We start from the raw sequence: 17104 nt of genomic DNA on the forward strand, positions 1-17104 counted from the left end.
CAGGGCCTTGGAAGAAGAGGGGGCTTCCTTTCAAAACCTGCAGGGAGGGCCACAGAGATGGCTCAGTGGTCAAAGCCTCTGCTGCCAGGCCTGATGTCCTGCGTTCGATCTAAAACCCACAGGTGGAGGGGAGAGGACTGTCTCCCAAAGGCTGTACTATGACTTCCACATCAACACACGATGCGGACACACCCCACCCTGCCAGCAGATACATTAATGTATGCTGTTTTTACAAGTCCTAGAGAGGAGCTTCATTAAGCAAGTCAGATTAGAGTACAGAAGGAAGAGAGCTGATAACATGTGGGGTGGGACAGGGTGGGGTGTGTATGTGTAGGGAGCTGAAAGAGAAAGATGTCCTTCAGAAAAATCTCCTGAACAACAGGATTTCCTGCCTTGTCTAGGCTTTTTGGGACGATCATAAGTTTTAGTATGATTTAGTCTGGCACAGCCTATGTGGTAATGGTCCAGGTACTGGATAAATTTACCTTGTAGCTTCAAGAGGGAGGGCTAAGCTTACTCATCACCTCCTCTGTTCCCCAAGACCTGTGTGTTCTAGACCTCACAGCAGGGGCCTGTCAGCTGTAAGGGGCCATGGTCTGATTTCTGAGAGAGAGAGAGAGAGAGAGAGAGAGAGAGAGAGAGAGAGAGAGAGAGAGAGAGGTGGGCAGCTGTAGGATCGAAATCCCTTGCACAGCTTTACTGTCTTTGCTGACTTTACTTCATAAGGCAATCTGTCGTGTTCTCCAAAAACCAGTGTTTTCTCTAACGCTGGCTATCCTGCTCTCCTCATGTGGATTCACAGAGACACAAAACCAACTGATGACACCTTCCCAACCAAGTTCATTATTCCTCACATGGTGGGGAGGTGGTAAAGGAACACAGACACAACCAGGCAAATTCGGAACTGTGAGTCTACCCCCAACAACAGTCACACTCAAGTCTGCACCATGGGATGGCTAGGTTCTGTGATGGCAGACCTATGTCTGTACCAACTCCATTCTCACTGGATGGCTATAAGGCTGGTGGCATTGAGCCCCCTTGCCTACAGCCATTCTGGAGACATCATAAACCGCACCAGCTTTCCACCAGATGGATCTGGTGGTTAGACTCCATGCAGCATGAGCACTATCTCTGCAAGTCTTCTTGTTCCTTGTCCCAATTTTGAACCTTGTCAATATGAGGCTTACACTGACACATCCCTGTCAGCCATTTCTGAATTCTAACCAACTGCCTTCCTGGGAATTGTTGAGATGTGTGCAGGATCACGGGTCGAAGCACAATAGTATGAGTATTTGGGCTCTCTCTTCTCTTCCAAATCTAGCCACGGTTATAAAAGTTGCTTTGGACAACAATGATCCAGATGTACCTGACAGCAAAATTGTGCTGAATAAATTAACTAAACAGAAGTGAAATTCAGATAATACATTTGTTAAATGCAAATAATTCAATTTTTGAATTCAAAGGTAGTAAGATGTGATCATTTCAGGTAAAACTGTAGAATAAATAAAGCTGCTCACCAAAGATTACCAAAAATTCTTAACATGTTTAATCATATGGGAAATGTATTCTTCATCTTTTAAAAAGTTAAGGTCATAATTTTACCTGTCTTAAGATCAGTTTTCTAAAGGAGGAGGTGGCACAGGAGTACGGCAGAGTTCAAGTGTGGAATTCATTTGTTGAGTTAAATATTTTCCAACTCTATAAAAAATAAAAATAGAAAATTCAAATAGTAAGAGAATATTCTCAACAACATACACACAAAATGTTTTAAATGGCACACTCATAAAACAGTTCTTCATTTTTGTGTGTCTGCAAGTACTTTTTGTAGTACATTTGTGTAGTAAGCACATTTACTTACTCACTGTAGTTCACCTAACCCTAAAACATTCTGTAATCACTAGCACACTTGTATACCTTTATCATATCCAAGAAAAAAAAAAAACATTATTATGGAGAAACAAAGTCTCAAATTTTAGCTTCAAGTATCCCATTAATTATCTTTAAGATGTTGGGCCGGCTATTTAAATTGCTGGAGATTCACCTGAAAAAAAAATCTATACAATTAAGTCTTTTCCTTACAAACACTACTGACTCTGAATCATACTGTAGTGATGTATCCTTTCTCCCACGAGAGTTTCCTTTGGGCCTCTGCAGCCTCACCACAGCATGCATGCACCTACCCATCCATCCCCACTCCTAAACTAAATAAATAACAAATGGAAAATAGATTCCGGAACAGTCATGTTAACTGGTTCACAACAAAGATAATACTGCGATGCAATTGGAAAGGAAGAGTCTTAAAAAGATGTTAGGGATCTCTATGGAAAATAATGTACTGTGACCCTCAACCTTACACTATTGACAGAAGTAAATTCCAGGACCAGCAAGATGATTCACTGGGCCAGGGCACTTGCTGCCAAGTTTGAGAACCTGGGTTTGATCCCTGAAACCTCATGGTAAAAGGAGAGAACTGACTCCCAAAAGCTGTCCTCAGACCTCTACACACGTGTGTACACCAACATCTTCCCCACTCCTGCCTCTAATTAAAAGTTTAAAAAGAAGAAAATTCCAAGTGGAATACAGATCTGTGTTGGGGGCAGTGGTGTTGAGACAGTCTCACTATGCAATCTTTCTTGCTTCAGCCTCCCAAGCCCTGAGATTATGGATATGCACCATCATGCCCAACCTGGGCAAACATCTTATAAATAAACCAAAAGCTCTGACAACAGCCACTGGACTATATCAAATCTGCCGGCAAAAAAACAGCTCAGCTCATGGAGACCATTTCCCTGGGATAGCAGAAGTAATATTCTGAAAATGTTTATAGACTTAATTTATAGAATCAATGAAATATCTACCAAAATTTCTGTGCCATATTTCACAGGTTTAGTTAAAACACCAGAATCCCTGTGGAACCAAGAGTATTACTAGGGTATTATAAACCCAGCCTCCAAGTATCCTGTAGAGCTAGCTACGTGATAACGACAGCCCGGTGCTGACAGAGCACCACAGGCAGACCGAGACTAGAGGACCTGCAGGTAAGATGCAAAGCTAACCCAAGTTCATCTTTTGACAAAGGAAGTAAAACATGCTTTGGAAAGAAGAACTTGTTCAACAAATGGTGCTGATAAAATTGGATTTCCACCTACAGAAGACGAAATTAAATTTGTGTCTTTCATCTTGTACAAAAAAATCAATTCAAAATGGGCCAAAGCCCTTAAGACCAGAAACCCTGAAAACGTTTGAAGAAAACATGGGGATACCTGTCAAGACACTGGGTCAGCTAGAAAGGACTTTCAAATAGAACACGCAGCACAGGGCTCAGCCCAAATGGGACTGATTACATGAGAATCCGTCTCTGTACACCAAGGACACAGTCAGCAGAGCACACAGACAGCCCACCAGTGGGAAAACCTTTACCAGCCACACTGCAGACAGGGGGCCGATATTCAGAACTTACAAAGAATTGCAGAAATCAAGAACTATGGAAAGAAAACTATCAATCAACAAATGGGTAAAGTATCTGAATAGATGGTTTTTGTTTTGTTTTGTTTTAGGAAATACAAATGACCAATAACTATTTTTTTAAAGTATTCAAAATCCCTCACCATCAGGGAAATGCAAATTAAAACTACTTTGAGATACCATCTTACCCCAGTTAGAATGGCTGTCTGTCATCAACAAATTTGACATGTACTCACTGTCAATGGGGGCACAAATTAACATAGCCTTTGTGGAAATCAGTTTGCATATTTCTCAAAAAATTAAAAATAGAACTACCATATGACCCAGCTATTTCACTCCTCAGCATGTACCCAGAGAATGACATACCCTCCCATAGAGACAGTCGCACCTCCAAGTTCATTGCTGGTTCATTCGCTTTAGCAAAGAATTGGAACTAACCTATTTACCCATCAGCAAATGAACAGATAACGGAAATTTGGGAGAAAATATATGCGTACTATTCAGCTCTAAAGAAAAATGAAAGCTTTAAAAATTTGCAGACAAGCCAGGTGGCGGTGGCACACACCTTTAATCCCAGCACTCAGGAGGCAGAGCCAGGTAGATCTCTGTTGAGTTTGAGGCCAGCCTGGGCTACAGAGCGATATCCAGGACAGGCACCAAAACTACACAGAGAAACCCTGTCTCAAAAAACAAAACAAAACAAAACAAAATTGCAGACAAGTGGACAGACTTAAAATATATAATATTAAGCAAGGCCACACAATATCAAAAAGAAAAAAACTTGCATGTTCTTTCTCATATGAGGGATCCAGCCAACAATATATTTATGTGTGTAAACATATGTACATGTGGATGCAGCATGACATAAAGAAGAGTCAAGAAAGGCTCAATATTAGACAATATGGAGGGACTGATGGGGGATTCAGTTATCAAAGACACAAGTTATGGAAGAGGGCCAGGCGGTGGTGGCACACGCCTTTGATCCCAGCACTCAGGAGGCAGAGCCAGGCGGATCTCTGTGAGTTCGAGGCCAGCCTGGTCTACTGAGTGAGTTCCAGGAAAGGCACAAAGCTACACAGAGAAACTCTGTCTCAAAGAAAAAAAAAAAACAAAAACAACAAGTTATGGAAGAGGAAATAAAGCTCATCGTTTTCTCTAGTTCTAATTATTTTTTGATTGTAGATAAGTACATAAAATATATTTTCAAATCTGAAAGTTTAAAATCTAGTGTGAAGCTCCACAGATTCCATTCAAATGCCTATTCTAACTGTATAGAAGAATTTCACTGAGTTGCATAGACTTTGGGTCTCCTTAATTTTAGGGTGTAATATTTATTTTATTTGCAAGATTTTTTAATATAAAGTTTATTTTAAAAGATAGTCTATTAAAGAATAATAAGATGGAGAACCACTGAAGAAGATACTCAACACTGACCTCTGGCCTCTACACACCCGGTCATGCATGTGCATATGCTGCACCTGTATACATGCATCCACATACAGAAGGAAAAGAAAATCAAAGTCTAGGAAATGGCCTTCCCTTTGTCAACAGGATAGTGACAGGCAAACGTTTACTTCTTCCTTGAAACTTTTATTTGAGAAAGGGTCTCACTACATAACTCTGGCAGGCCGGGAACTCATCTGTAGACCAGGCTAGCCTCAAACTCATAGAGATCTATCTCCCTCTGCTTCCCCAGTGCTGGGATCAAAGATATGTGCCAATATGAAACTTAGGTCTCTCAATACTGGACACTGTTGGTGAAGAACAATCGCCTTCCTCCCTAAATATTCAGGCTTTAACGTAAGGAGGGCAACCTGGCACCATCCTCGTCTCTAATGGCCACTAGAAAATGAATTAGTACTTTGTGCATGTTAGGAAACTACCAGAATCCAGAAAAAGAAGTGTCACACAATTAGAGAACTCACAAAATGCCACCAATCAGATTAAAGATTGATTAAAGAATATAGGGTCCTTCCTCCCTAAGTATGGAGCTATAAATGGTGGAAAGGAATACAGGGAACTCAGAGCTCTGCCTGCCTCTGCTTCTGCCTTCCAGTGCTGGGAATTAAAGGCATGCACCACTATACCTGGAGAAATATCTTTTTTGGGGGGAGGAGGTGTTTTAAGACAGGGGTTCTCTGTGTAACAACAGTTCTTGGAACTGTCTTTGGCTGTCTTGGAACTCGCTTTGTAGACCAGGCTGGCCTTGAACTCACAGGGATCAGCCTGCCCCAGCCTCACTGCTGGGACTAAAGGTGTGCGCCACCACTGCCTGGCTCTGGCTAAATGTTTTTTTTAAAATGTGCTAAATCAAAACAATATATGAAAAACTGTAATATATGAGAAGAAAAAAACATTATATCAGAACAATAGAGTTTCCAGGAAAAAATTAACATAAAACAGAGCAACATAAAATTAGTCAAGATGGAAGCAGAATTCAAATAACCTGCACTTTATCAAGTGGGGGACCCAATGCAAACTCTTGTATATATTTGGTAATTCCAGTTAATCTGATTAAGCCGATGAGACCAGCAAGGTTATGCAAAGTGTATCCCCCAGACAAGGAATCAGCAACAGTGGACTACTTTTCCATCCACCAATTTTGTCCTGACACTTGGCCAGCTACGCAAGAAAGACTAAGGGAATATGGCTACAAGACTTACCCACATGCAGGTAACTTTTCTTCCATTATCTATAATTAATACCAACCACACTAAGATAACCAGGATATAACAAAAAGGACTAGCGAATCTTCAGAAAGTCTATTTTTGGCTGGGAACACAGCTCATTCGGTAGAGTGCTTGCCTAGCATGCACAGGTCTCTACAGCAACCAAGTATGGTGGTGCACAACTGCAATCCCCACACTGGGAGACGGAAGCAAGAAGATCACAAGTTCAAGGTCATCTTCAATTACATGGGAGTTCTGGGCCAACTCTGGCTGGAAGTCCAATAGAAAGAAAAGAAAAGATACACTTTTTCGTCATTACTGATTCTTATGTAGTATTCCTAATTTCTTCTGCCTCAAACTATACATAGGAAAGCAGGTAATTTTTTTTCTTTTTTTTTTGGTTTTTCGAGACAGGGTTTCTCTGTGTAGCTTTGCACCTTTCCTGGATCTCTCTCTGTAGCCCAGGCTGGCCTCGAACTCACAGAGATCCGCCTGGCTCTGCCTCCCGAGTGCTGGGATTAAAGGCAAGGATAAAAATGATTCATGAAAGCAACTAAAAGCTTCCCATTACTTGATAATTTCCAAAACAGCTAATTAGCAAGACATTCTGAGAGACACTGAATGTTAGGAACTAGCAAGCAATGCTTAGTTTAAAAACAACTGTACACAATTAAGCCAACATTATAAATCAGCCTAGCAACCCTACCTGCTGGCAGGTCAGCCTACTAAAGAAAAAGATAATGAAAACAGTGACCAGCAAAAATCCTTACTGCTCAAAGATGCCCTGGACAGCAGTGATGTCAAGCTACGGGATTTTAGCAATCCCCGTCTTGCCCTTCGTGGCTCTCTCCCTGCTTCAGTGACACAGGCTGTCTCGGACTTCAGCGTGGCAATCCCATTCTTGCTCTGTCTGGGGCTGGCTGCTGACGCTGTTTTGTTGGTTATTCAGGTCTTGGCCATAGGAGAGCTGTAGTCGGGGTAGACATGGACATGTACAAGGCCCCGAGTTCCACCTTCAGCACTGCAAAACCAAACAAGCTATCTACCACCTCTTTTGTCCCACTAGAGTATAAGCCCTAGACACATGTGGGAGAAAGTATTTATTCCCCACTGTATCCACAATGTCTGGACACAGTAATAGTCGTTTCATAGACAAGGAAGGAAAGGGAAAGTTATGTAAGTGGCACGCACTGATGCAAGAAAATCGGGCAGAACAAGATTCACAAAAACTTGACTCAAAGGCTGAGACTGGCAGAGCAAAGAAACTGGTGGGGAGAAGATGGAAAAGCCCCCACCAAGACTGCCAGGAAACAGATAAGACCTGTCATCACGCAAACACAAGAGAAAGTGGGTGCTATGCAAATGGCTCTCCAAGGGTGACAGCCCTCCTCACTATGTACACATCCCTGCCCAGTCCCCTGCTCCAGAACACAGCAACCTGGACATCTCACGGGTTCCCACTGAGCTCTCCAATGACTGCATCATAGGTGATGGCAGTAGAAACTACAGAGCAACGGCTTCAGAAACCCTGTCCTCCATAAGAGCAAGAAGAAGCCTTAGAAACACCGTCAGACTCAAGGCTTTCACCACTCTGGAAATGAATCAGAAGCGTAAAGCAAACTGGGAAGTGTATATTCGAGGAAAGCAGCTGTGGAGATGCTGAGCGGATAAAGCACTGGCCACGCAAGGCAGGGTTCCGAGTCGGGATCTCCAGACCGCAAGCAGAGGAGACGGCAGCGTGCTGGGATGTCTCTCTGCAGGCTGTGAATATGTGCTGCTCTGATTGGTTGATAAATAAAGCCGTTTGGCCTACGGCAGGGCAGGATGGAGCCAGGCGGGAAAACCCAAGGGAGACAGTGAAAGGAGAAAGGAGAGGCAGGGGAGACGCCATGCCACGCCACCCATCCAGGGAGCAGCATGTAATGGCACATAGGTAAAGCCACGGAACATGTGGCAACATAAATTAATAGAAATGGGCTGAGTTTAGTTATAAGAGCTAGCTAGCAAGAAGCTTGAGCTACAGGCCATGGCCATACAGTTTGTAGTTAATAGAAGCCTCTGTATGTTTATTTGGGTCTGAGCGGCTTTGGGACCAGGTGGGACACAGGAAAACTTACAGCTACAGCAGTGTGTTTATAATTTCAACATTCCTACAGGGAGATGGGTGGTGGGGACAGGGAAACCCCAGGAAGCTCAAGGGCCTGAGGCAGAAACTCAACACGAGACTCTGCTTCAGACAAGGGGAAGGTGAGGACCAGCAGCCTCATGAATCAGACATGCTATGCACACATGCATCACATCCATATCCCCTACACATGGGAGGTTGGGAGGTAGGGGGTGAAAGAACAGAGAGCTTTGTAGAGTTTCAATCTGCCCTATTCCTGTGCTCCACAACAGCTCTGAGAACAGCCTACAATCACAGTGAAAATCACAGGGGGCAGCCACTGAAGGACACCCAGGGCTAAAGTGCCTTCAAGGCTTCATTCCCAGAGGATGTAATGTCCTGGAAGATCCCACCTACAAAGCTATCATTGCTTGGCACTGACCTGGAGTTTAGCCAATATCAGGGTTCCCTGAAGTCCTGGGAAAACAAATGAAACAAACATTTGGGAAACAAAAAACATTAACAAGAAAAGCTGGAGAATGAGCTGGGTGTGGTGCCCCATGCCTACAAGCCCAGCACTAAGATCAGTTCAACGTCATTCTCAGCTACAAGAGACCCTAGTTCAAAAAGGGGGGGGGGTGTCCTAGAGATGAGATGTCCACACAAATTTCCAAGAGTCTAGAAGGTGATATTCCATTCAGAAAGACCTATATAAACATGCTAGGTATATAGTATGTTTATGTAATATAGACACAATTAATCACCAAGGTGTAAAAATAAATGCCAAGAAAATATGCTGAACTTAGAATAAACCTTTGAACAATAAACATTTAAAGAAGCTGATATTCAAAGAACAGAATGAGAAAAGGTAGTCTCTGGATTTGACCGCATTTTAAACTCTAAAAATTTTAACCCACCCATACCTAGTTAACAGACACAATTCAAAACAAGCTTTCTTAAGGTAAGGATATATAAGCTAATTGACATTTTCCTTTTTGTGTTTCCCCTCCATTTTTATTGTAGCATAATACACATATAAAATTTACCACCTTGCTGGGCAGTGGTGGCGCACACCTTTAATCCCAACACTGAGGCAGAGATAGGCGGATCTCTGTGAGTTCAAGGCCAGCCTGGTCTACAGAGTGAGATACAGGACAGGCTCCAAACTACACAGAGAAACCTTGTCTCGGAAAAGAAAAAGTTTATAACAACAAATTAAGAAAAGAACTAATCAGACCATCCTCTTACAGTATATTTAATGAATTTCTTCCCTATTCTAAGGTTTTAGATTTATTATTTTTCTTTTGTAAGTATATGAGCATTTTGTGTGCATGTATGCCTGTGAAGCACATGTGTGCAGGGCCAGCAGAGACCAGAAGAAAGTCAGAGTCCCCTGGAACTGGAGTTACAGACTCTAATGAGCTGCCATGTGGGTGCTGGGAATTGAACCCAGGTCCTTTGGAAGAAGAGTCAGTGCTCTCAACCCCTGAGCTATCTCTCTAACCTCTAAGGTTTTATATATACTCAGCCTAAATTTTCTCCTTTAAGACTTATACATTATTTGAGGGCTTATTTTTACTAGCTAGTACTTTATAGCATATACTGTACTGGCTGTCCCAGTTAGGGTTACTGTTGCTGTGATGAAACACCATGATCAAAGCAACTTGAGGGGAAAGGGTTTGTTTGGCTTCCATGTCTAGTTCATCGCTGAAGGAAGTCAGGGCAGGAACCTGGAGGCAGGAGCTGATGCAGGGGTATGGAAGAGTGCTGCTTACTGACATGCTCCGCATGGCTTACTCAGCCTGCTTTGAACACCCAGGACCACCTGTCCAAGAGTGGTCCCACCCACGTGGGCCAGGCCCTCCTACACCAATCACTAATTAAGAAAATGCCCTACAAGCTTGCTTACAGCCCAATTTTCTGGAGGCATTTTCTCAACTGAGCCTCCCTTCTCCCCAGTGACTCTATCTTATGTCAAGCAGACATGAAACTAGCCAACATACTGGTGTTATTTCAGACATTTTACATAATCTACCTATATACAGTAATCCTCTGTAACTGTTATTATCCCGATTTCACAGATGAGGAAACAGGCACTGAGAAACTAAGTCATTTCCCAAGGTCACATAATTAGTAGATAGTGAGTCAACTTTGTCAATATAGACTCTAAGGACTGTTTTTCCTCACTAGACAGGGTCTTTCACTCTCTAGCCTAGGCTGGCCTCGAACCTGCAGCTCTGCTCTACCTTAAACTGAGCCAAACAACCCTCCTTCCTTCACGGGTTCTTGCCAGGCACCCTGTTACGATAACGAAAGAACAGAACAGAAGCTCCCTGACAGGCCAGCTTAGATTCTAGAAACAACACAAGTCATGTTAGTGTGCTGCTTCCTCACATTTTCCAAAGAACCCAGAGGGCTGCCAGTTTTCAAAGGAGCCCAAGGCAAGCTGGGAATGGTAGTACCCAGCTCTTCTGCTCTTGGGAATGCCTTCCACTATGAGCTGGCTACCCTACTCTTCTTTCAACGCTCCAGTGAAAACCCCCTTACCAAGCTCCCTCTATCCATGCAGCCTTCCACTCCCACCCCAACAACTGTCAACCTGGGGTCCAGGGCTGTGAAGAGAATCCATAATACCTCAAAAAGAACAAAGTTCTAATTCTTTGATCAATGTGCAACTAAGACTTATATTCCTATTATATTATGAATGTACATGGGAGCACAAAATTTTCTGTGATTTGGATACTTAATAGAAATATGTTGTTCGTTTTACTCTTCGGCTCTCTTGGGGGCCCACCACCCAGTTCCCAAATAAATTAATTACTCATGGAGGCTTATTCTTAATTATAAATGCCTGGCCTTAGCTTGAATTGTTTCTAGGTAGCTTTCCTTAACTTCAAATTATCCCATCTACCTCTTCCCTCTTGCTTTTCCCGTTTTCTTACTTCTGTAAATCTTACTCTGTGTCTGGTTGTGTAGCTGGGTGGCTGGCCCCTGGAGTCCTCCTCCTTCTCTGGCTACTTCTTTTTCTTCTCCTAGATTTCTCCTTCTATATATTCTCTCTGCCTGCCAGCCCTGCCTATCCTCTCTCCTGCCTCGCTATTAGCCAGTTCTTTATTAGACCATAAGGTTTTTCACACAGTCACAGTAACACAGCTTCACAGAGTTCAACAATGCAACATGAACAAAAGTGACACACCTTACAATATTCTACAACGCCAGGCGGTGGTGGCACACACCTGTAATCCCAGCACTTGGGAGGCAGAGGCAGGTGGATCTCTGTGAGTTCGAGGCCAGCCTGGTCTACAGAGCTAGTCCAGGACAGGCTCCAAAGCTACAGAGAAACCTTGTCTTGAAAAACCAAAAAAACAAAACAAAACAAACAAACAAACAAAAACTACTACAGAAATCACAGGTATTTTCACTGTTGAGTTAATAGTTATTAGAGACATTAAAATATCATTTGTGTTCATTACTGTTTCATGGTACATTTGTGTCCTGTCCTGGATAAGAGTATTTCTATTCTCATTTACCCATATAGTTAGACCAACATTACCCTAATTGTTTCTTTTTTTTTTTTCCTTTTTTGAGCTGAGGATCGAACCCAGGGCCTTGTGCTTCCTAGACAAGCACTCTACCACTCAGCTAAATCCCCAACCCCTAGTTGTTTCTTTAAGGTTACTGTGGACGACAGTTATCTACCTGTAGACCAAGAGAGACAGATTTCCTTTACTGGGGGTGGGTTTCACACAATCAGTTGAAGGCCCAAATAGAACAAAAGTGCTAAACCTTCCCCGTGTAAGAGTGTTCTTCCTGCCCAAATATGCCTTTCCTCTAGGACATCAGTATTTTCTTGTTTTGGGGGTCAAACTTCTGCCCTTTCTGGGTCTCAAGCCAGATAATTTTGGTGTAAAATCACTTCATCTCGGCTTATAGGCATTTGGACACTGCAAGGAACTACATTAACTCTGTTGAGCTGCTTACCAACTTCTCTTGCAGTTTCTTGAGACTGGTTAAGTTAGTCATATGAGCCAGTTTCTAATCAATTTCATAATGAATCGCACACAGCATCCTCTATTGGTGGTTGTTTTTCTGGATAACACTGATAAAGATGAGTCTCTTGAAACAGAGAATGCTTATATTAGGTGGTGTACCAGTATGCACTCTTGAGAAAGGTAACATCTAGGATCAGTTGGTGAGCAGACATCAAATCAGAGGACAAATGTTGGAGGCACATAAAATAAAAGAGAGTGACTCTTAGGACCCCTTCTTCCCTGGGTTGAGGAACAGCCTTCTTCCTCTACCTTAGAACATGAAAAAGTTCATTTCTTTCCATTCAATAATGCCCCTCCAAAAAGATCACCTCCTCCTCTCCTTCTTACACCTTGTAAAAACTGATGTGGTACACAAAGGCATAGTGGTAGCTATTCCCAGTAGACCTAAAACTTAATACTTTGTCATGTCAGAAACTTGTGTATAAGTCCTATTATTAAACTACAACTTCTCTAGAGCAGAGCGAGTTTTCTGTTGGGTTTGCATTTCTAGGTCTTCAGATCAAGTATACAGTTAATAGTTTATTCTTACTAAGTGAATAGCTTCACAGCAATGGCTGGGCAGTCAACGACACAGTAAAGAGTGGTTTATTCTTATTAAGTGAATCACAGCAATGGCTGGGCAGTCAACGACACAGTAAAGAGTGGTTTATTCTTATTAAGTGAATCACAGCAATGGCTGGGCAGTCAACGACACAGTAAAGAGTAGTTTACTCTTACTAAGTGAATAGCTTCACAGCAATGGCTGGGCAGTCAATGACACAGTAAAGAGTGGTTTATTCTTATTAAGTGAATCACAGCAATGGCTGGGCAGTCAACGACACAGTAAAGAGGAAAAGCAGCAAGCATGAAAAAGATTACTAGTTTATACACACATGGTGCCCTATCCCTGAGCCCACAGATCTAGTCTATATACTCGATGAAAGCCATCCCCCCCGCACTCCCACGAGACAGGGTTTCTCTGTGTAGCTTTGTGCCTTCCCTGGATCTTGCTCTGTAGACCAGGCTGGCCTCGAACTCACAGAGATCCTCCTGGCTCTGCCTCCCAAGTGCTGGGATTACAGGTGTGTGCCACCTTTAAACTTCATTTGCAATTGTGTGTAACAAAAGACTGAGTTCCACTTGTTAAAAATCAAAGTGCCAGATGGTGGTGGCGCACACCTGTAATCCCAGCACTCTGGAGGCAGAGGCAGGCAGATCTCCGTGAGTTTGAGGTCAGCCTGGTCTACAGAGTGAGTTCCAGGACAGGCTCCAAAGCAACACAGAGAAACCCTGTCTCAAAATAAACAAAACAAAACAAAAAATTTAAAAAAAAAATCAAAGAAGTTCTGCATAGGGTTTCTAAAGCTGTTTCTGAAAAATGAATGTGTGCACTTTGTTTTTCTTTCTTCTGCCTAGAACTGGTCAGCTAGTATCACTAGGTGACCTTGCGAATGGAAGACACATACTGAACAGGGACAAAAGGACAAAGAAAAACAAAGGAGCCTGAGTCCCTGACAAGCCTGAGGTGCATCGTTCCTACACTGTCCATTTCTGATTTTTAAGAATTTAAATAAAGCAAACTTTTGTTTTTTTTTTTTTTGGTTTTTTTGAGATAGGATTTCCCTGTGTATCCCTGGCTGCTTGTCCTCCAACTCAGAGATCCGCCTGCCTCTGCCTCCCGAGCACTCGGATTAAAGGTGTGAGCCACCACCTCTGGCTAAGCGGAGGTTATTTATCTGTTTTTAGCTACCAAAATGCAATTCCCAACTGGTAAGGAAGACAATGACTTTAACAACAAAGCAGTGGTGCTCGACACCTCCCCACTTTAGAGGAGTCTCAGTGTAATGCAGATCGAGCGTCAGATGTTTCTGCTGTCTGGGAGGCAAGGAGGACGTGAGACTGAAGAGCCTCCCCCCTCTGAGGGCACAGCACAGTTTCAGTTCAGCTAAGCGGGTGGGTGGGGAGTCCAGTACACCGAGGACAGCTGTCACACCACAGTACTGCAGGTTACAGCACAGAAAAGTAACATAGCTCACAAAACTGTTTCCAGAGAAACAGAACTGCACGACAATCAGAATCAGGGAAATAAAACTTGTTATTGAAAAGGGGCTGGAGAGATGGCTTAGCAGTTAGGAACACTAGTTGTGTTGGATCCCCCACTCACATGGCCACTCACAACTCTCACCAGTTCCAGGGGATCTGACGCCCCCTGCTGGCCACCATGGACATCACATGCACGCACACAGTACCCAGATAGGCACCCATAAACATAAAATAAACTGTAAAAATTTAAAAAGCTGTTCAAAAGTTGTACTACTTCTTTAAAAAGAGAAAAACTGACTCAGATTTAAACTTGAAGAAATGCTGATATAGCAAGAGTTAAGGCTGATTCTCATTATCCCATTTTTCTAATTCATAGAAATCTTGAACAAATCCTTCATACTTTCCCTTTAATGTCTTTGCACTTGTATTTTAAACTTTAAACTATTTTTACAATTATTTATTTTTGTGTGTGGTATGTGTATGGAGTGTGTGTGGAGATAAGAGAACAACTTTCAGGAACTGAGTCTCTTTCCACCCCGATGTGGGTTTTGGGGACTGAGCTCAGAACCACAGGCTTGCAGGAGACAGCCTTCATCCACTGAGCCATCTTGACAGCCCAACGTCTTCAAATTCTTATCTCGTGGCTTAGCGAAGCTTTTCATAAATCCTTACAGTGATGATGTTGTTTCTGGATTTTCTTTTGGCCACTGTTCACACTGGCCCAGGGCCTTGCAGCCATGCTAATATTCTACTACCAAACTACATCCCTCGCCTCTGGGCTGTTTCTTATTCTTAAAGAAAATGGAAAACAACCTGGTCCCTCTGTGGCTTAACCCACAGACCTACACAAAGGATTACATAATACAACATTATAAAATAAAAATGTGCAAAGTTTCATTGTCTTTAATAAAAGACCAGCTGACAATCCGGTAAGTCCAGTACTGGGTATAGATCCAAAGGGGGAGAAATCAGTATTGAGACACCAGCACACCAGCTTAAATGTCTACCAGCTGCTGAATGAATAAAGAAAATGTGTCCTACATATAGTAGAGTATTACTGGGTTAAAGGATGAAATCTTGTCATCAGTGACAACATGGATGAACCTGCAGTACATTATGTTAAATGTTAGTTCCAGAAAGACAAATATCACACCATCTCACTCTTACACAGAATCTTAAAAACTGGACTTCATGGAAACAGAGAGTAAAGCAGTGGTTACAAGAGGTTGGGGAATTACAAGGGAGGGACAGGAAAATGTCAGTTACAATTCTGATGCTGTTCATAGTGAGGTGAGTGCAGATAACCGCAGTCATCTATATTTCAAAGAAGCTAGGATGTTCAATGTTCTCACCACATATATACAAAAGACAAATACTGGAGGAGAAAGGTCACCTCGATTTGAATGTTACATAATGTATGCATGTAGTATATATGTATATACTAAAACATCACACAGTACCCCATAAGTATATATAACTATGTGCCGATTAAAAAACCAAAATGAAGCCAGGCGGTGGTGGTGCACACCATTAGTCCCAGCACTGGGGGTTGGGGGGGGGGCAGAGGCAGGCAGATCTCTTGAGTTCAAGGCCTGCCTGGGCTACAGAGTGAGTTCCAGGAAAGGCTCCAAAGCTACACAGAGAAACCCTGTCTTGAAAAAAAAAACAAAACAAACAAACAAACAAAAAAAAAAACCACAACAACAACAACAAAAAAAATCAAAATGAGGCAGATGGGATGGTTTGGTGGGTAAAGGTGCTAAGCACTAAGTCTGACCAGCTAAGCTCTATCCTCAGAACCCATATGGTAAAAAGAGAGGACCAACTCCCCAAAAGTGGCTCTGACCTCCACACATGTGAGCCACACATACAAATATACACAAAATAAACAAAGTGCTTTTTTTTAAGACAAGGATGTGGTGGTATTGTGTTCCCCAAAATACTGTGCACCCTAATAAATTTATCTGGGCTCAGAGAACAGACAGCCACTAGATACAGAGGCTAGAAAATGGTGGCACTCACACCTTTAATCCTAGCATTCCAGGGGCAGAAATCCCGTTGGATCTCTGTAAGTTCAATGCCACATTAGAAACAGCCAGGCATGGTGACACATGCCTTTAATCCCAGGGAGTGATGGCAGAAAGAGAAAGATATATAAGGTGAAGACCAGAAACTAGAAGCCAAATGTTGGCTGGTTAAGCTTCCAGGCTTTTGAGGCAACAGTTCAGCTGAGATTCATTCTGGATGAGGACACAGAAGCTTCCAGTCTGAGGAAACAGGATCAGCTGAGGAACTGGTGAGGCGAGGTAGCAGTGGCTTGTTCTGTTTCTCTGATCTTCCAGCTTTCACCCCAATAACTGGCCTCAGGTTTGTTTTTATTAGTAAGAACTTTTAAGATTCCTGCTACACAAGAAGACAGGGTTTCTCTGTGTAGCCCTGTCTGTCCTGGAACTCTCTCTAAAGACCAGGTGGGCCTTGATCTCACAGAGATCTCCTTGCCTCTGTCCCTCAAGTGCTGGGATTAAAGGCATGTGCCACCACTGCCCAGCTAAAGAAATACTTTTTTAAAAAGATAAAATAGCTGGGTTTGACGGCACATAGCTGTAATCCCAGCACTTGAGAAATTGAGGCAAGACCAGGAGTTCAAGGCCAGTGTTCAGAACATGAGATCCTGACTCAAAACTAAGTAAATGATAAAATCAAAGAAGCCAACAGAACCAACCAAGGATATCTCCGAGATGTCTCAGAGGGTAGAAAGTGCTTGTCATGTAAGCCTGAGTTTGGTCCCCTAG

General features: G+C 42.7%; 1 protein-coding gene across 6 annotated transcripts in view; it reads right to left on the reverse strand.

Annotated features, from left to right (window-relative positions):
• Fam126b (family with sequence similarity 126 member B) overlaps positions 1-17104 on the reverse strand; it is a 54268-nt gene that overhangs the window by 32400 nt on the left and 4764 nt on the right. For 5 of the 6 annotated variants that reach the window (XM_036173229.1, XM_036173224.1, XM_036173228.1 and 2 more), the window contains exon 2: positions 1603-1698. The gene's annotated coding sequence lies outside the window, so the exon portion shown is untranslated. Of the gene's footprint in view, positions 1-1602; positions 1699-6904; positions 7061-17104 lie in introns of those variants that run through there. The other variant, XM_036173225.1, reaches the window with a different exon arrangement.

The sequence above is a fragment of the Onychomys torridus genome, chromosome 23 (assembly GCF_903995425.1).
Source record: "Onychomys torridus chromosome 23, mOncTor1.1, whole genome shotgun sequence".
NCBI classification, from domain to species: Eukaryota; Metazoa; Chordata; class Mammalia; order Rodentia; family Cricetidae; genus Onychomys; species Onychomys torridus.